Consider the following 21,204-nt stretch of genomic DNA (forward strand, 5'->3'; position numbering starts at 1 on the left):
TCGAAATCAATTTAAAAACACTTTCATCGTATTCCTTGTCGGTTCCTGATTCCAAAAATATATAGATATGATATGTTTGGATTAAAAACACGCTCAGAAAGTTAAAACGAAGAGAGGTACAGAAAAGCGTGCTATCCTTCTTAGCGCAACGAATACCCCGCTCTTCTTGTCAATTCCACGGGCACTGCCTTTGCCACGGGCGGTGGAGTGACGATGCTACGAGTATACGGTCTTGCTGCGTTCAGTTTCATTCTGTGAGTTCGACAGCTACTTGACTAAATATTGTATTTTCGCCTTACGCGACTTGTCTTCTTATTATTTTATCTTTTCGTAAATACAGAGTGACAGACAGACAGACAGACAGACAGAGACACACAGGGAGAGAGAGAGAGAGAGAGAGAGAGAGAGAGAGAGAGAGAGAGAGAGAGAGAGAGAGAGAGAGAGAGAGAGAGAGAGAGAGAGATGTGCTGGTGCACCTTTTCATTTAAATATATAGTCGAACCTGCCCTGGAGACCACCTGTCCATACAGACCACCTGCCACTTGAGACCACCCCAAAGGATCCCCAACGGTTTTTACTATATACATCACCTGTCCATAAAAACCACCTGCCTGTCGAGACCAAAGACCACTCAATTTCGGTGCTAAGTAACGGGTTCAACCTGTCATGGAATACCACCCGCCGTCTTTTCTTACTAATATAACAATCCCACTTCACATTTCAGGGCAGAACAATCGTATCCACCTCTCCCTTTTCGTGCAGGTGAACATGAGGTCAAGTATGGACCATGGCAATTTTATTGTCTGACTTATCTCATGAAGAAGGTCAAGTATGGACCATGGCAATGTTATTGTCTGACTTATCTCATGAAGAAGGTCAAGTCAGACCTGTTTACCCTCCCGGATTGTCCGGAATTATTACGGATTTGGGGTCTAAATTCCGGTATTACGGAATACTACCGAAAATTCCGGAAATTCCGGTCGAGAGAACCTTTGTTCGTGCGTGAAAATTCGAAGTCGAAATTGTGGTAGTCACCAGGACTGTGATTTCAAGGCTGACCGAAACAGCCTTTTCTGCGCATGTGCACAGCATGGTATTTGTCGGATTCCGCGGATTTGAGATCGACATTGGTCCGAAGGGTAATATAGGGCCGATCTCTGTGGGGACGAAATGCCAACCAAAAAAGCAAACGTTGTACAGAAATATCGGCAAAACTATTAAGTCAAGTGGCGATGTCTGGTGACGTTTAAGAGGAGCGAACCACATTCATTTTGGTGATCAACTTCAGATCAGTGCAACAACAAAGCTAGTCAGTAACGAGTCACGTCGCGGCACGTGTCCCGAGGTTAGACGCAGCATTAGTTTTAACAAAATGCAGTACACAAATGAACATGGAAACAAACAAAAACACGAAATTATGTTTGGCAAAACATGAGCCTGCTTCGCATCGAGTTTATTTGACTAGGTCTCTACTTCCACAGAATCTCTCAGACCTGCGAACCGATCTCTCACTACGGTCAGTCGCGCCAGAGACATACATAGGTCTATGGTCGCGCTCATCAGTTACTTGGCTGTTGCCGAAATTCAAGTCTTTCTGAGTCTAAAACTGATGTCCATTAATATTTCTCCGATATAGCAAAGATCACAGTTCATTGGATCGAAAAACTTACAACAAAATGTTAAAATGAAATAAACGAATCGGTCCTCTAAAATTAAAGGTAGCTTTTGGAGAGAGTTATTATGACTGGTTTTAATACAGTAAGGTGGTTTTGTTCACATGCATCTTCAAGTGACTGTAAATATTCCAAGGGGTGGGGGTGGGGGGATGTTACAGGGGTTCCTGACCCCCGACCCCCCCCCCCCCCCCCCCTTGGGATCAAAAAAGCAAAAAAAAAAATTCAGTCTGTGGGAAAAAAAACTAAAGACATTCGTCTGTGAAATTGTTGTTGTGGGGAGCAGATATCAATGAAGATAAATTGCCATTCTTTAATACTAACTTTAAAAGAAATAATGAGTGGCTGCTGACACCAATTTATCATGTTTAAAATCAAGGGTAAGCTACAAATTGTTAATAAAATAGCTAAAATTCTTCAGCCAGACCCCCCCAACCCCAGGACCCCAGGTTGTCCCCCCCCCCCCTCTCGCTCTCTTGCTCCGCCCCTGAATACTGTGGGGTGTTTTTTTTTAGATAAAGTAAACTTGTCTTAGTTAACTTGCATTAAACATGGTTATCAATTTTGTACTTGTTTTGCATGGTAGCGCGCGAATAAACGTGTCGTTTAATCGTTTTCGAGCTGGTTTATGGTTGATAAAAAAGATTACTCAAAGATGCCTCAAATTACGGAAAAGTACCAGCTGCATTCCTGATTTTCATTTGGGGGGGTAAACAGGTCTGTCAAGTATGGACCATGGCAATTTTATTGTCTGACTTATCTCATGAAGAAGGTCAAGTATGGACCATGGCAATTTTATTGTCTGACTTATCTCATGAAGAAGGTCAAGTATGGACCATGGCAATTTTATTGTCTGACTTATCTCATGAAGAAGGTCAAGTATGGACCATGGCAATTTTATTGTCTGACTTATCTCATGAAGAAGGTCAAGTATGGACCATGGCAATTTTATTGTCTGACTTATCTCATGAAGAAGGTCAAGTATGGACCATGGCAATTTTATTGTCTGACTTATCTCATGAAGAAGGTCAAGTATGGACCATGGCAATTTTATTGTCTGACTTATCTCATGAAGAAGGTCAAGTATGGACCATGGCAATTTTATTGTCTGACTTATCTCATGAAGAAGGTCAAGTATGGACCATGGCAATTTTATTGTCTGACTTATCCCATGAAGAAGGTCAAGTATGGACCATGGCAATTTTATTGTCTGACTTATCTCATGAAGAAGGTCAAGTATGGACCATGGCAATTTTATTGTCTGACTTATCTCATGAAGAAGGTCAAGTTTGGACCATGGCAATTTTATTGTCTGACTTATCTCATGAAGAAGGTCAAGTATGGACCATGGCAATTTTATTGTCTGACTTATCTCATGAAGAAGGTCAAGTATGGACCATGGCAATTTTATTGTCTGACTTATCTCATGAAGAAGGTCAAGTATGGACCATGGCAATTTTATTGTCTGACTTATCTCATGAAGAAGGTCAAGTATGGACCATGGCAATTTTATTGTCTGACTTATCTCATGAAGAAGGTCAAGTATGGACCATGGCAATTTTATTGTCTGACTTATCTCATGAAGAAGGTCAAGTGTGGACCATGGCAATTTTATTGTCTGACTTATCTCATGAAGAAGGTCAAGTATGGACCATGGCAATTTTATTGTCTGACTTATCTCATGAAGAAGGTCAAGTGTGGACCATGGCAATTTTATTGTCTGACTTATCTCATGAAGAAGGTCAAGTATGGACCATGGCAATTTTATTGTCTGACTTATCTCATGAAGAAGGTCAAGTATGGACCATGGCAATTTTATTGTCTGACTTATCTCATGAAGAAGGTCAAGTATGGACCATGGCAATTTTATTGTCTGACTTATCTCATGAAGAAGCTCAAGTATGGACCATGGCAATTTTATTGTCTGACTTATCTCATGAAGAAGGTCAAGTATGGACCATGGCAATTTTATTGTCTGACTTATCTCATGAAGAAGGTCAAGTATGGACCATGGCAATTTTATTGTCTGACTTATCTCATGAAGAAGGTCAAGTGTGGACCATGGCAATTTTATTGTCTGACTTATCTCATGAAGAAGGTCAAGTATGGACCATGGCAATTTTATTGTCTGACTTATCTCATGAAGAAGGTCAAGTGTGGACCATGGCAATTTTATTGTCTGACTTATCTCATGAAGAAGGTCAAGTATGGACCATGGCAATTTTATTGTCTGACTTATCTCATGAAGAAGGTCAAGTATGGACCATGGCAATTTTATTGTCTGACTTATCTCATGAAGAAGGTCATGTGTGGACCATGGCAATTTTATTGTCTGATTTATCTCATGAAGAAGGTCAAGTATGGACCATGGCAATTTTATTGTCTGACTTATCTCATGAAGAAGGTCAAGTATGGACCATGGCAATTTTATTGTCTGACTTATCTCATGAAGAAGGTCAAGTATGGACCATGGCAATTTTATTGTCTGACTTATCTCATGAAGAAGGTCAAGTATGGACCATGGCAATTTTATTGTCTGACTTATCTCATGAAGGAGGTCAAGTGTGGACCATGGCAATTTTATTGTCTGACTTATCTCATGAAGGAGGTCAAGTATGGACCATGGCAATTTTATTGTCTGACTTATCTCATGAAGATTTGACAGTCATTCCCCCACCTCCCTCCCTCCGCCCACCTCATCTTCCCAAAGAAAACATCCCCGTAACACAGAATCAAAAAACAAGAAAGGTAGGTTGTTGGAACGTTTGTTATTGACAAAACAATTCACAGATATTTCGACCCAACGGTCTTTTAAGTGAACAGACAAACAAATATTCACACAAAATTTATCTGTGAATGTATTGTTTTGTCAATAACAAACGTTCCAACAACCTACCTTTCTTGTTTTTTTTATTCTGAATTTTGGAACGTTGGCAGTCTCTTTGTTTTTGGATTTATTTTATCCCCGCAACACATTTCCCTTTAGTGACACGTAAGCCCCCGGGCGTCTAGACCGCTAACTGCAATCACTAGGCTATGACGAGAGAATGACGGTTCTCTCAGAGGCGATGAAGCAAGCTTGTTCCATTGTTTGCAACCGGAACTCCTGATTGACTTCACCAACAGGTTGCAACTGCACTGTCCATCCCCAAGAAACAGCAGTTGTTGGGAGGACTAATGAGGGAATGTCGAGCATCTTTTAACTGCGCTGGTATCAAAACCAAGCCGATGCCTGCCTGAAGGATAAGAAAAAAAGAAAGGAGAAAACAAACTTTTAACACACGGCGATGGCATATGTTCCAGTGTTTTTGGGAAGTGGGGTGTTTGCCATATGGCGACCCTGTCCATAAAGACCATCGGTCTAAAGAGACCACTTTTTCTGTCCCTTGTGTGGTCTCCTTAGACAGGTTCCTCTGTACATTGCCTCCGATGTAAATAATCATGCTAGTCACAACAATTTTCTAGAGTTTTGTCGTTGTTGTTGTTGTTGTTGTTGTTGTTGTTGTTGCTATTGTTGTTTCACAAGTGGTGATATCTGTTATGGAGGGGGTTTGTCAAATAGAAACTTGATGAAAGTCTCCGTTGTTGCGGTAGCTTGTAACAAGAAAACAATGTGTACATATCTGTCTCGCAAAAAGAATCTTCGTATACATGAGTGTGTTTTACGCGCGTGCCTATGTGTGTACGTAAGTAAGTGTGTGTGTGTGTGTGTGTGTGTGTGTGTGTGTGTGTGTGGACTGGGCGATGTGTGTGTGTGTGTGGTAACGCACTTGCGCTCGGAAGCGAGAGGTTGCGAGTTCGACCCTGGGTCAGGGCGTTAGCACTTTCTCCCCCCTTTCCTAACCTAGGTGGTGGGTTCAAGTGCTAGTCTTTCGGATGAGACGAAAAACCGAGGTCCCTTCGTGTACACTACATTGGGGTGTGCACGTTAATGATCCCACGATTGACAAAAGGGTCTTTCCTGGCAAAATTGTATAGGCATAGATAAAAATGTCCACCAAAATACCCGTGTGACTTGGAATAATAGGCCGTGAAAAGTAGGATATGCGCCGAAATGGCTGCGATCTGCTGGCCGATGTGAATGCGTGATGTATTGTGTAAAAAAAATTCCATCTCACACGGCATAAATAAATCCCTGCGCCTTGAATATGTGCGCGATATAAATTGCATAAAATAAAAATAAAAATAATAAATCCCTGCGCTCAGAACTGTACCCACGGAATACGCGCGATATAAGCCTCATATTGATTGATTGATTGAGTGTGTGTGTGTGTGTGTGCGCCCGTACGTGCGTGCGCGCGTTTGTGTGTGTGTTTGTGTGTGTGTGTTTATGTGTGTGTGTGTGTTTGTGTGTGTGTGTTTATGTGTGTGTGTGTGTGTGTGTTCGGCATGACACATTGAGCACGATAGCGCAAATAAGTAGGGTACAGCTGCAAAGACGTTCAGATGAAATTTGCAGAAATATTTCTTACGATTATTTTGGTTTATTCATAACGCGATTTTGCTCAATGCTAATGTGATGGGCAACGGGAGTCGTGTTCCTTATACACCTGTACATATAATCTTACGTATTTGCTGAACAGTGTTACTGTAACGCTTGTGGTCTGTGCCGAGAACTGTCAACGCATCTTTCATACAAGGTTTGGGACCCAGTCCGCGGAAACATGATTTTAGTGCCAATAGTCGCGTAGTTTTTATTTTTTGGGTGCTTCTTTTGTATGCGTGTGCGTTTTTACCGATGCAGTGATTCTGATGGCTTTTGCTTGAAGTCGCATGGTTCACATGAACAAATTTTAAACAAGTGTTCTGCGATACAACATATCTTCCAGGAAGGTACTTTTAATTGTTGTTGTCGTGGTGTTTTATAATTAATTTTTTACAATTATTATTCTAAAGTATATTTATGCATTTTTCTTTTCGGAGCACAAAAGATGCTGATTAAGATTGTTTTTGTTTGTTTGCGACAGCTGAGCTTAATAACAAGAACGCTGAAGACAGACTAAACTTTCGATACGATCTGGATGTCATGATCTGAGTGTAGAATAAGCATGCAGCTAGCTAGCTTAGGGTGTACTTTTCTGACATTGTGATAAGTGACATTTGCATGGCTTGTAGAAACCAATGCCTACTTCAATACTTCAAAATAATGACATTGTGATATAATCCTGCTGACTGCATATTTGTATGTCTGTAAATAAATAAAGCTTTTGCTGATCTTTCTGCGTGCTTTATCTTCGTGTGTGTTGTTTTAGAGAGAGACAGAGAGAGAAATAGTGAGTGTTTTAGAGAGAGAGAAAGTGTGTGTGTGTGTGTGTGTGTGACTGTGTGTGTGTGTGTTCCAAGAAACACAAAAACAACGACAAACACAACAGTCAAGTGGATATGTACAAGTTTACTGATGCACGAATGTGTCCACTTGGGATAAGGAGCATTCATGTCAGCAAAGGTAGGCCGCTCTTTCACTGTGGGTATACACAAACAACTATTCCTATTAGACAATCTAAGTTGTAAGAAAGCGAAACACAGTAAAATAACATTGCATGGGTAAAGCAAATCCACTCTCGGGCTATTGGTGTTAACGACAGGTTGAAGTAGGCATAGGTATACAAGCCATGCAAATCAAGTATTCACAATTAGTGAGATATTTGTTGTTCCTTTGCTAATCGATTGGGCTAAATATTGAAACAAAATGACAAGCACATTTTTACCAGAAATCAAGTAGAACGAATTCTTACTCAAAGGTACGAAAATGTTAAGCAATGCAGGCCCACGTAAAAGGCTAGCAAGCAATGCAGGCCCACGTAAAAGGCTAGCAAACAATGCAGGCCCACGTAAAAGGCTAGCACACAATGCAGGCCCACGTAAAAGGCTAGCACACAATGCAGGCCGACGTAAAAGGCTAGCAAGCAATGCAGGCCCACGTAAAAGGCGAGCAAGCAATGCAGGCTCACGTAAAAGGCTAGCAAGCAATGCAGGCCGACGTAAAAGGCTAGCAAACAATGCAGGCCCACGTAAAAGGCTAGCAAGCAATGCAGCCCCACGTAAAAGGCTAGCAAGCAATGCAGCCCCACGTAAAAGGCTTGCAAACAATGCAGGCCCACGTAAAAGGCTAGCACACAATGCAGGCCGACGTAAAAGACTAGCACACAATGCAGGCCGACGTAAAAGGCTAGCAAGCAATGCAGGCCCACGTAAAAGGCTAGCACACAATGCAGGCCCACGTAAAAGGCTAGCAAGCAATGCAGGCCCACGTAAAAGGCGAGCAAGCAATGCAGGCCCACGTAAAAGGCGAGCAAGCAATGCAGGCTCACGTAAAAGGCTAGCAAGCAATGCAGGCCCACGTAAAAGGCGAGCAAGCAATGCAGGCCCACGTAAAAGGCTAGCAAACAAGGCAGGCCCACGTAAAAGGCTAGCAAGCAAGGCAGGCCCACGTAAAAGGCTAGCAAGCAATGCAGCCCCACGTAAAAGGCGAGCAAGCAATGTGTTCTAGACACCGTTCAAAAGGGGTCATTTTCTTTCTCAAAGCTACACGTGTGAATATAAAACGTCTATAATTGATAATAAAAGCCATGCTGGATATGCACATTCTTTCTTTCTTTATTTGGTGTTTAACGTCGTTTTCAACCACGAAGGTTATATCGCGACGGGGAAAGGGGGGAGATGGGATAGAGCCACTTGTCAATTGTTTCTTGTTCACAAAAGCACTAATCAAAAATTTGCTCCAGGGGCTTGCAACGTAGTACAATGTATTACCTTACTGGGAGAATGCAAGTTTCCAGTACAAAGGACTTAACATTTCTTACATACTGCTTGACTAAAATCTTTACAAAAATTGACTATATTCTATACAAGAAACACTTAGGGTAAAAAGAGAAACAGAATCCGTTAGTCGCTTCTTACGACATGCTGGGGAGCATCGGGTAAATTCTTCCCCCTAACCCGCGGGGGGTGGATATGCACATAAAACTTACACCAGACAAATATAAGAGATGCAAAGAGAAGTAATGGGAGCGGTAATGAGTCACAAGTGACCACCCACATGTTTTCAAAGTCTTTATTTCTTTTTTTATTTGGTGTTTAACGTCGTTTTCAACCGTTCAAGGTTATATCGCGACGGGCAAAGGGGGGAGATGGGATAGAGCCACTTGTTAATTGTTTCGTGTTCACAAAAGCACTAATCAAAAATTTGCTCCAGGGGCTTGCAACGTAGGACAATATTATGACCTTACTGGGAGAATGCAAGTTTCCAGTACAAAGGACTTAACATTTCTTACATACTGCTTGACTAAAATCTTTACAAACATTGACTATATTCTATACAAGAAACACTTAACAAGGGTAAAAGGAGAAACAGAATCCGTTAGTCGCTTCTTACGACATGCTGGGGAGCATCGGGTAAATTCTTCCCCCTAACCCGCGGGGGGTGTTTTCAAAGTCAATTTCTTCATCCTTGAACGGAGCAAAGACTATAAATAAAGTAATCTTAAGCATACTACAAGGTACGTTAAAAAGCTGTCATGTATCACTCGAGGGAGTGAATTCACCATTTCCATTGGCTTTCCTTCGTACAGTATAAGATTACTTTGATTAAAAACAGTGACAGTCGTTTCAAAGAATTTCAAGCAATACTATCCCACACGAATTCGCGAATATGACGCGCTTCTTTGCAGTCTTCTACATCCGAGTACTCAGTGCCCGAGAAAATATGTACTATTTCACGAAATGTAATACAATCTTTTGCCTTCTCAGATCTGACCATTAAAGGTTAAAATTCAGCTGGGTTCCAACATTCATTTACGAGTGTGACATGCTTCCCTTATCTACCTGTAATCACATTAACGCTAAATGCCTAGCGTCAAGGCACATGCTTCATCGTATGCAAACTTAGACTAAAACTCTGTCCCCGATTGAAACTATTTGCAGCGCGGATAAAAGGTCTCTGTCTCTGTCTCTGTCTCTGTCTCTGTCTCTCTCTGCTAAGATCTTCTGGAACATAATCTGCTCGTTAAAAATGTCGACATAATCTGCTCGTTAAAAATGTCGACATAATCTGCTCGTTAAAAATGTCGACATAATCTGCTCGTTAAAAATTTCAGCAGAATTCCAACACTCAGCCTACAATATGGTATCTTCTCTTTCAGCATATTGATAACTGAGCATATGATATCCGATAAAATGTCTCCCAGCAAATGTTATCTTCTTTGTTCATAGCCTCAGGGCCATGGATTGTCTGTTAAGAAGAGGAATCTGTTTAATTCCGACATGGATTCGAAGATTTGACTATTTCTCACACCATACGTCCTCTAACTGACCAACATGGCTTTCTCGTCCCCAGCTTTGAGGGCCAATTTCTCTCTGCCATGTTAAAGTCGAATTGTCTATCTCAGAAAACGTCCTCTAACTGACCAACATGGCTTTTTCGTCCCCAGCCTTGAGCGCCATAAGCTGGATGGTCAGGTTGAAGTTTTGTTGAATCTTGAAGGTGGCAGCGTCTCTGGGTGTTAGGTAGTGAACCCACGGGAATCCAAAGACCTGGGTGGTGACCCACTTGGACACCTTCTCCAGTCTCATGCGGATATCAATGGGAACCGTGATGTAACAGACGTCAGCATTGTCAGAGTTCGAGTCGTCTGCTATCTGTTTGTTGCTGTGACGTGTTCTGGAAGATTCTTTTGTAGAGTCGTCTGCTATCTGTTTGTTGCTGTGACGTGTTCTGGACGATTCTATTGTAGAGTCGTCTGCTATCTGTTTGTTGCTGTGACGTGTTCTGGAAGATTCTTTTGTAGAGTCGTCTGCTATCTGTTTGTTGCTGTGACGTGTTCTGGACGATTCTTTTTTCGAGTCGTCTGCCTTCTGTCTCGTACGACGCGAACTAGACGTGATGTAACACACCTCACGGTCAGCACTGTCAGAGTTCGAGTCGTCTGCTATCTGTTTGTTGCTGTGACGTGTTCTGGAAGATTCCTTTTCAGAGTCGTCTGCTATCTGCTTGTTGCTGTGCCGTATTCTGGAAGATTCCTTTTCAGAGTCGTCTGCCGTCTGTCTCTTACGACGCGAACTGGACGATTCTTTTCCAGACTCGCCAGTTGAGGAAGATGTCGAGGAGTTTGTCGTTGCAGTGCCTTTGTTCGAGCCTTGGTTCTTTTTCTTTTGGTATCGTCTGAGACTTGCTTTCAACTCATCCAGCTGACTGCGCTTTTTCTTCCGGACGTATCTGGATTTCTCTGCTTTCGGTTTTTTTGTGTTCTTGATGTAAATCCCTCGCTTTAGGCTCGAGCTTCCGCCTGAGCCAGCGTTGCCATCTCCTTTCTGATAGTCTGATATGTCAGCTCTTGCTCCCGCTGAAGACTCGTTGTCTGTTCCCTCGGTTGGTGAGCCTTTGCAAGAAGACTGCCTGTCGGACTGATGGCGCTGGATAATGTCCAGGTCCTGCAGAGTGGCCATGAAGGAAGTGTCCAGCACATCATACGTGGGAACGCACGCTTTGTCTCTCCACGAATAACTGTCGCAGGCTTCATCACTCGACTTCACGGGTTTTTGACGAGGTGGGTCGCGAGTTGCATTACTCGACTTCACGGGTTCTTGACGAGGTGGGTCGCGAGTTGCATCACTCGACTTCACAGATCCTTGACGAGGTGGGTCGCGAGTTGCATTACTCGACTTCACAGATCCTTGACGAGGTGGGTCGCGAGTTGCATCACTCGACTTCACAGATCCTTGACGAGGTGGGTCGCGAGTTGCATTACTCGACTTCACGGGTTCTTGACGAGGTGGGTCGCGAGTTGCATTACTCGACTTCACAGGTTCTTGACGAGGTGGGTCGCGAGTTGGTGGAGGATTCCATGTGGAGGACTGGCGAGCGTCTTGTGAAGCATTCAGTGTGGAGGGCTGGCGAGCGTCTTGTGAAGCATACAGTGTGAAGGGCTGGCAAGCGTATTGTGAAGCATTCAGTGTGGAGGACTGGCGAGCGTCTTGTGAAGGATTCAGTGTGGAGAACTGGCGAGCGTCTTGTGAAGGATTCAGTGTGGAGAACTGGCGAGCGTCTTGTGAAGGATTCAGTGTGGAGAACTGGCGAGCGTCTTGTGAAGGATTCAGTGTGGAGGACTGGCGAGCGTCTTGTGAAGGATTCAGTGTGGAGAACTGGCGAGCGTCTTGTGAAGGATTCAGTGTGGAGAACTGGCGAGCGTCTTGTGAAGGATTTAGTGTGGAGAACTGGCGAGCGTCTTGTGAAGGATTCAGTGTGGAGGGCTGGCGAGCGTCTTGTGAAGGATTCAGAGTGGAGAACTGGCGAGCGTCTTGTAAAGGATTCAGTGTGGAGAACTGGCGAGCGTCTTGTGAAGGATTTAGTGTGGAGAACTGGCGAGCGTCTTGTGAAGGATTCAGTGTGGAGGGCTGGCGAGCGTCTTGTGAAGGATTCAGTGTGGAGGACTGGCGAGCGTCTTGTGAAGCATTCAGTGTGGAGAACTGGCGAGCGTCTTGTGAAGGATTCAGTGTTGAGAACTGGTGAGCGTCTTGTGAAGGATTCAGTGTGGAGGGCTGGCGAGCGTATTGTGAAGCATTCAGTGTGGAGGACTGGCGAGCGTCTTGTGAAGCATTCAGTGTGGAGGGCTGGCGAGCGTCTTGTGAAGGATTCAGTGTTGAGAACTGGTGAGCGTCTTGTGAAGGATTCAGTGTAGAGGGCTGGCGAGCGTCTTGTGAAGGATTCAGTGTGGAGAACTGGCGAGCGTCTTGTGAAGGATTCAGTGTGGAGAACTGGCGAGCGTCTTGTGAAGGATTCAGTGTGGAGGGCTGGCGAGCGTCTTGTGAAGGATTCAGAGTGGAGGACTGGCGAGCGTCTTGTGAAGGATTCAGTGTGGAGAACTGGCGAGCGTCTTGTGAAGGATTCAGTGTGGAGAACTGGCGAGCGTCTTGTGAAGGATTCAGTGTGGAGGGCTGGCGAGCGTCTTGTGAAGGATTCAGTGTGGAGAACTGGCGAGCGTCTTGTGAAGGATTCAGTGTGGAGAACTGGCGAGCGTCTTGTGAAGCATTCAGTGTGGAGAACTGGCGAGTGTCTCGTGAAGGCCTGGGTCGTGACGCCGGCTGGAGAAACAGTGGTGGTGGTTGGCGATACAGCGAAGCCGGTGACGTCGTGCACTGGTTCATACAGCACTGAGCATCACAGGAATGAGGTTGGTAAGGAGGCTGGTAGAAACACGCTTGTGGAGCGTTCTGGAAGTAGCGTGTCCGAGGAACGTATTCACTTTGGTACAGAGGGTTGTGGACCGTGTTGTGTGGAGCAGTGTGAGTCCACACCGAATCGTAAGACACAGCCTGCGTTCTGTGGTAGCACGAGTAACTGCTGTTACCGTTCTGCTGGCGCGGATCAGCATAGGTGACGTCAGGAAAAGTGAACACGTTGTGAGCCTGGTCGTAAGGGGAGTTGGTAGTGGAGGGAGTACCGGCACAGAGACAGCTCAGCCTGCAGTGACTGCGCTGTCTGGAGTCCCGCTGTCCCTGGTGACCAGGCTGCCCCCTGCTAGTGTTTGTCGTCAACAAAGTTCGGTCATTCTGGGCAAACGATGGAATCTGTCCCGTGAAGATCCAGTTAGGGTCAGGAGCGAAAGTCCCTGAAGACCCGTGAGCGGCGAATGTCTCATGGTTTGACTCGACAAGGCTGTGGTAGCCCAGTGAGTGTGAGACGTGATGTCGACCGTCTGGGAGAGGAGGGGGGAGGAGATTGTGGGAGCTGTAGCGGACATCATGGCCGGTGTAAAAACTAGCAGACGTTGACCTTGGCTTGGGGGTAGGCTCGTAGATAGTCTGGTCCGTGGTATTGACATAGAGAGGAATAAGGAGAGAGTTGTTCGCTTGTGCAGAGCTACGGGGGTATCTGAGAGCTGGATTGTTCATGTCAACATAGTCTGGTTCGTTGTACTGTTGTGTTCTCTCTTCACGGCCATTGGACTGGAGCTGGTGATACCGAGCAGAGCGAGCAGAGAGCTGCGTCGAGTAGGTCTCTGAGCTTGACTGCTGGACACGTCTTGGTGTAGATGGCATATCTTGAGCGGAGAAACCTGCCGGGTTTACCACGCCCATTTCCAGCACAACGCGGACCACTGAGTTCAAGTCAAACATGTCCGCTTCTGCTTCTGAAGCGAAATCGTCGGACGCGTGAGACCACGGGACATATGCGGTAGAATAGCCATGCTGAATGTGAGAGCTGTGGAAAGGTGCGGCTTTGGTGGCTGATGACTTCAGTCTTTCTTCTTGAGTCGTGTTGAGAAATCTCTCAAAGGTTGATGATAGCGTTGATGTTGAAACATCTCCTCTTGTTTCTGCCGCTGGTCTTTGCAGGTATGGATGCTGCCTCTCGACACCACGACGTTGCTGCTGTCCACTGAAAGTTAACCCCCCAACATTGGACACAGCATCGGTTGTCCCCCCTTCGTTACTGTCGTGTGTTCTATAAGATCCTGAGTCCCTAGGACCGCGGGGATGGAAAGAACGCGGTTCTCCGCCAGGATGGTAACCTGGGATTGGATCACCATTAAACTGCGCCTCTTGTGTACTTCTTCTGGTGGTTTTGGTGCAGCTGTCGAAGCTCTTCCTACCCCACTGTGGCTTGTCAGTTGGCATGTCTGGCTCGTCGTCCTGGGCAGAACACAGGAATCTCTCAAAGGCCGAAGACAAGCTGAGCACGTGACCTCCGCTTCTGGACATGTGAACTGTGTGGTCCAAGGCATTCTGTGGGTGAGTTGTGTCTGTTCTTCTGTGTCTTGCATACACAAAGTCAATGTGATCATCTCTGTTGTGCGGATCCTCGGGTCTTCTTTCCGCGGGACGATGGAGGGCTGGGTGTGACGGTGGCACAGTATATGGAGGCGTCATCATTCGGGAAGATGGACGCAGCTTCTGTGTGTGGGATTCAATTGTGGTTGCAGACATCCTTCCTGACCGTTCAGAGTTGTTTCCGCAGACATTCCACGGATCGTGACAATACAGAGCGTCTTTGCTGAGTTGAGGACGTTCAGCAGGCGCTTGTTGAGATTCCATCATCCTGCGATATCTTTCGTGAGGTTGCGAGGCAGAGCGACAGTACAGTTCATCAGTTGACATGGAGGCATCAAGATCTCGTCTTGACCCTGCTCGGCTATCAGCAGTCTCATGTGCCCTGAGTACCGGTCTGCGGTCAGGAGCTGACACAGCAAAGCGAGAGGCGTCATGATAGAGAGGGAAACTGTCAGTCGCTCTGGTGGTGTTGGGCACGTCATGGCACTGTCCTGAAGCAGGCTGTCTTGGAGTTGGCCTGGACGGATCGTAACCATGTACGGGCCTTCCTTGTTCCGCCGTTCCGGGGTAGGGTTGGTAAAGATTCAATCTGTTTGCTGCATCGGCTTGGGATGAAACCTGCGTTCCTTGGAAATACCCTGGGTTTGACGCATTTGTGGTCGCTGCTTGGTCTTTCGAGTGAAGACTTCTCTCTGCGGCAGGCATCTGTGGCGGCCAAAGTTCGTCACGAAACATTCCTCTCCTGTGGTTGTGGCTGACTTCAGGCAATTCTTCTGCATTGTGGTGCCGACGAGTTATGGTGCACTGATGACTGGGGTATTTCTCGTGCCCATGTCTCAGCGAAGGATGGAAAGCGTATTTCTTTACAGGGGGAGGTAACAATTCATGGCTTTGTTGAACGCCGGCGTCTTGATAGGCATGCATGTCATCAGTGTTGGTCGCTGCTTGAGGACCAGTGGTATAACACGAGCTGGAGAAAGGCCATACTTCTGTACGACACCGACAAGGTGCAGCGTCCACTGCCTCTGCAGTCCTGTTCACAGGAGGCCACGAGCTCTCTCGTGCATGGCTAGGTCTGCACCCAATATTGTCAACAGGATACAAGGAGTTAGTACTGCGCCAGTTCTGTTTTCTGTTTTGTGCAGTCATAGCCATGCGTGCTTGCTTTCCATGTCCATCCTCAACATGCTGATAGAGACGCTGCTTTGCAGGATCTTGTTGCTCAAATCCTGCCGAGAAATGTGTATGAAGACTGCTTGGGGTAGGTCTCACGGGAAAGTCAGGAAAGTAATCATGGCCTGGGGGCGTGTGTCTCTCATAGCGTCTCTGTTGTAAGTTGAGTTGGCCGCGGGAGTTGTTAGGTCCGTTTGCACCGAAGGCGTACTCTCTGCAAGTGCATATATCAGAATGCTCGACTGTTTGGGGGTGGCGTTGGACGGATTCAACGGAACAGACGGCGTTGTCGGGCTGTGAGAAGAACGACCATGGTTGCTCCTGGGCTTGACAAGAACATCTGTGCTGAGCGTCGTGGCGCAGTTGTTGTTGGTGGATCTGATGTAAAGCTCTCATGTCAGCTGCCAACCTGGCACATTCACCGCTGGACAAAGGATGAGAGTTACGGTCAATGGATCTGGGATCTCTACCGTACTCTTCTGAGTGCCGCATCTGTTCAAGACTCGCACGGTCCTGGTGATTCTGGTACCTTTCTACTTCGGTTTGTTTTTGTTTCAGTTGTGTTGCTGTGGCTTGGGACCGAGGACCGAGCCAGTCTTTTTCTTTCTCCGAGCAGTAGTTCTCAACACGATAAACGTGTTGATCTTTGCACCCTTGAGTGACTGTGTCCGGGAAACGCGGTGCCGCATTCTGGAAGCCGACCATTGCTTTCGTGTTCTTTCCATGATGATTTGCATAACTCTTCTTGCCGAGGCTCTGATGATTTGCATAACTCTTCTTGCCGAGGCTCTGTTGGTCTACAACACTGTCGGGGCCGTTCATCACAGTGGACGTACTCCTTTCAGTTTTGCTCATGAGTTTTTTCTGTTGGTTCTTGAGGATTTTCAGCTGCTGCAGCGTGTAGGAGTTTCTTGGAGCTGGTAGAGTATCGCCAAGTGAATCAAAGTCTGAGTCTCTGTATATCTGTACTATTTCAGGCAGTTCTTGCATTCTTCTGGGTTGATTGTCTTGTGTTTGTGTCATGTCAGTATCAGCAGTCTCAGAATTCTTCTGTGCTACATCTTTGCATTCTTCCTTTGTAAGGCCGGCATTTTGAATCACACTCGACGTGCTTTCTTCCGTCGAAGCAAAGTCAGACCAGTCTTCAAAAACTTCCGATGCTCGACTTTCAGAAGAGAAGAATTCGTGGAGGGTAGCGTCAAAATGTTCTGGTGTGTATTCAAACACCCCCTCTTCTTCTTTGGTTTGACGTGAAAGAGGGTGATGAATTCCCTGCACATTGCTGTTGCCACGATCGTCACACTGAAACTGCTCAGCATAGTTCTGTGATGGGTGTTCGAGTTCGAGGCCATGATTTCTTTCTCCACAGCTGACTGACTCGCTGATTTCAGAGTAAGAATAAATGCTCTCGTCACTCATTTTGAGGCTGCGTTTTCGTGGCGATGGAGTCTCCTCAGTCACAAAAGCCCGTGTCTGTACAAGATCTTTAACGTTGCTCTGTGAGCTTTCTGTTAGTTTTGAAATGCTGCCGGGAGTTGAAGATTCGTCAGACATCCGCTCAGGCGTGTTGAATGTTTGTTCAGCGTTTACAACGTCTTCAGTGGTTGGTGCTGACACGCTAATTGTATCCATGACAGAGTCTGTTGTCATGAGCACAGCCTGGGACGTCTCGTTGTCCTGTTTATTTCCTTGGTGACTGGCAGGCTCAGGCTCTGCAACAGGCTGATTTGTCTTTGTTGGTGTCAATGCGCCTTTGTCAGTACCAAAGTCACTGCTTTCGCCATCTGCCTTGTCATTTTGAAAACTATCAGAACTAATTTTCTCTGACAGTTTTGAACGGAGATGCTTTTTCAGAGATGAGTGCGACAAAGGTTTGCTCCTCTTGACTTTCCATGTGCATATGTTCTTTTTCCTGACTGTGAAAGACAATGGCGATTTGGACGCTCTGCCCGAGTGTCCTTTGGATGAGCTCTTTCTCCTCTTACCCACACCTCTCCTCGTGTGAGAAATCAAACTTTTCTTTCGAGAAACTTGAACGAGTGCTGGCCAGCCGCCATCATCCAGTGAGAAAATGGAGCTTGATTTATCACCGTCAGTGGAGTCGTGGGCTGGGGCTGGGCTTCTCAGTGCAACTTTCACCAAGTCTTGTTTCACTTCTCTCCAAGAAACCGAAACTGAAAGCCCAGTCAGTGCCTCTGTACGTTTTGCCGAATGTTGAGTTAGGGCAGAGGAACAAGAATTAACGGAGTCCGGAGATTTTGTCGCTGGCTGAAAGTGGTGTCTGACTGATTTCAGTGCTACAGCGTAGTCTCTGGCTGATTCGTCATTACAAGCGTGTTGTGAGGTCAGACTGTTGTCGGAATGTGAGAAGTGCTCAGAACCAAAGCCAGAATCCATTACGGAGCTGCACGTGTTTGGTTGGGTCTCTTCGCTTCTCTCCGCAGAGACTGTTTGAGCGGCGTCTTTAGCGACTGTTTGGACGTTCACCTCAAGTGACGTGAGATTCTGAGACGACAGTTTGCTGAGGTGAAGCCAGCCAGGAGTCAAGTCTGTGGATGAAGAAATGGTGGACTGTGGAATGTTCTGGACACTTGGGTCCAGGTTATCGCCAGATGTTACACAGGAACGCTGGCTGACGTCCAAGTTATCAAAGTCGTGAATACCTGGCTTGCTGTTACAATACAACACAGTCTGTGTAAACTGTGGATCAACACTCCTGCCTTCAGACTCGGTCTGTGTACGTTTCTCTATGTTTTCAAACACCTGCTGCTCTCTCTGGTTTACTGAGTAGCACTGTTGCAATCCTGTGTGGACTCCAGGTGGGGTGAAGCACGTGGCAAAGCCCAGGTTGCCTCCATCCTTGAAGAAGCAGGTGCCGGAGTGCTGACTAAAGTCTAAAACTGGAATCTTGAGGTGCTGCAACGATCTCTTGAAGAGGAGAACAGGTGCTCCACTGCAGCCGAAAGTGGTGTGAGTGTGGTACACTCGATTCGTGCAGGAGCGGAACCGGTCGCTGACTAAGTCCACGGTGGCTTGGCTAGATTGGAGGTCATCGTGGGAGCTCCTGTTGTGATGGCATGTCTGCTGAGCGTTGACCGAGGGCAAGTCTTGCACAGCCGCCGGGCCGATGGAAAAACACTTCTCTGCGCCTTGAGGGTGAGACAGGATGGCCACAAAATCTCCCTTCTCCAGAGCAGGTCGTCTGCACAAGCAGACAGTGTCAGGTATTTGTGAAGTTTTCTTGTCGAAACTGTTGCCCAGTTTGGACTGGCTGACGTCTTTAAACTCTCCAATCTGGAGCTCTGTTTGACGTCCATCGGTACGTGTGTTGGTTTGAAGGTCACCGCGAAGCTTTGTCCCAGAAAGCTGGCACGTTTTCTTGCTCTGATCGTGTTTGTTAAACGTGACTGGAAACGGCTCGGCAGCGTCTACAAAGAATTCGCCTCCTTCCAACCGGGCATAAAGGTTTACTTCTTCGCCGTAGAAAGTCGAGTCATTTCCTGCATCTTTGCCACTAGCTTCTTGGCACATGAAACCTGCAGATGTAGCTCTATTCTCCAAGTACTGGCTAACAGCACTATCATCCGCGTTGCTTTTTTCAACCCTGTGTTCAACTGCAGCAATGCCGCCAGCTGTCTTATTGTCGTTTGCAGACTGACTCTTAACTCCAGCTTCAAAGTCTTTCTCGTCAGCATCACCTTGTCCACAGCAATCACCATCCACAACCGTCGTCTCCTCTGACAGATGACCCTCATCCAACGCAACGGAAATATCGCCTGCTACCTCGTTGTCCTTTGCAGATTGACTCTTAACTCCAGCTTTGAAGTCCTTCTCGTCAGCATCACCTTGTCCACAGCAATCCCCAGCCACAAGCGTCCTCTTCTCGGACAGCAAACCCTCATCCAGGAACACAGGCACGTCATGAAAGACGTGCAGGTACTTGGCCAGGTAGCGCGAGGTGGGGCAGGTGAAGGTGGAGAAGTCCTCCTGGGCGGTGGTGTGGAAGTGAGAGCTGCTGGCCTGCAGACGCACGACGCGCGTGTTCCTCTTGCCCGGCACGTGCAGCGAGAACTGGACCACGGCTGTGCTGGTTTCTTCCGCGTTGTACAGCAAGTGTAGGTTGGTGCGAATCTGGTGACACACAGTGGGATTGAGAATGAATGTAGACACACACTAGTGTGATTGGGAATGAATGTAGACACAAAGAGTGATTGGGACTGAGTGGTGACACAGTGACATTGGGAATGAGTGTAGACACAAAGAATGATTGGGAATAAATGTAGACACACAGTGTGATTGGGAATGAATGTAGACACTCAGTGTGATTGGGAATGAGTGTAGACACAAAGAATGATTGGGAATAAATGTAGACACACAGTGTGATTGGGAATGAATGTAGACACAGTGACATTGGGAATGAATGTAGACACACAGTGTGATTGGGAATGAATGTAGACACACAGTGACATTGGGAATGAATGTAGACACACAGTGTGATTGGGAATGAATGTAGACACACAGTGTGATTGGGAATGAATGTAGACACACAGTGTGATTCGTAACGAATGTAGACACACAGTGTGATTCGTAACGAATGTAGACACAGTGAGATTGGGAATAAATGTAGACACACCGAGTGATTGGGAATGAATGTAGACACAGTGACATTGGGAATGAATGTAGACACACAGTGTGATTGGAAATGAATGTAGACACCCAGTGTGATTGGGAATGAATGTAGACAGTGTGATTGGGAATGAATTTAGACACTCAGTGTGATTGGGAATGAATGTAGACAGTGTGATTGGGAATGAATTTAGACACTCAGTGTGATTGGGAATGAATGTAGACACTCAGTGTGATTGAAAATGAATGTAGACATGTACACTTAGTGTGATTGGGAATGAATGTAGACACTCAGTGTGATTGGGAATGAATGTAGACACTCAGTGTGATTGAAAATGAATTTAGACACTCAGTGTGATTGAAAATGAATGTAGACACTCAGTGTGATTGGGAATGAATGCAGACACTCAGTGTGATTGGGAATGAATTTAGACACTCAGTGTGATTGGGAATGAATGTAGACACTCACACGGGGGATAACCGGTCAAATGCCGAACAGAAGCCGAATGCCGCTCATGACACGTGTGAAGGCAAGTTTTGTCTGTTTTCTAGGTATTGTTTGATTTATGTCGGGATTTAAGGTAAGCTACTGATTCAGCGATGACTAAATTTGTTTCTCGATGCATAAAAAGTCAGGGAGCGATTGATATTTGCCCGTAAATATCCTTCAAAGCTGAAAATGTCCGCGATCGAGCACCGGAAATGGCTGTTCGATGGGTTTTGCAAGTAGAAATGTGCTTTATTTCACCAAATCAGCTCGTATTTGGTATGGGTACGGGATTCTAGAGGACGAAGGAGTCATAAGAGGTGCAAAGAAGTGCTATTTGGGAGTAGAATAAATCTTCCGAGACAGTAGACAAGAGAAGGTCATATTTGAGAGAGGAGCGCGTAGGCCGATTGTCTTTCCGACAAGCGAATGATACAGCAGATTAATCATTCGTTTTGACCAGAAACCTAGTCTCTA

At 46.0% G+C, this 21,204-nt stretch overlaps 1 long non-coding RNA gene across 1 annotated transcript; it reads left to right on the plus strand.

The window, feature by feature from the left end:
* Positions 1–310: 310 nt before the first annotated feature.
* Positions 311–6,889, plus strand: LOC138976639 (uncharacterized). Its single transcript, XR_011459102.1, has 2 exons — positions 311–773; positions 4,282–6,889. It is a non-coding gene; the product is annotated as an uncharacterized lncRNA (long non-coding RNA).
* The last annotated feature ends 14,315 nt before the right edge of the window (positions 6,890–21,204 follow it).

This window comes from Littorina saxatilis, linkage group LG9 (genome assembly GCF_037325665.1).
Source record: "Littorina saxatilis isolate snail1 linkage group LG9, US_GU_Lsax_2.0, whole genome shotgun sequence".
Classification (NCBI taxonomy): domain Eukaryota; kingdom Metazoa; phylum Mollusca; class Gastropoda; order Littorinimorpha; family Littorinidae; genus Littorina; species Littorina saxatilis.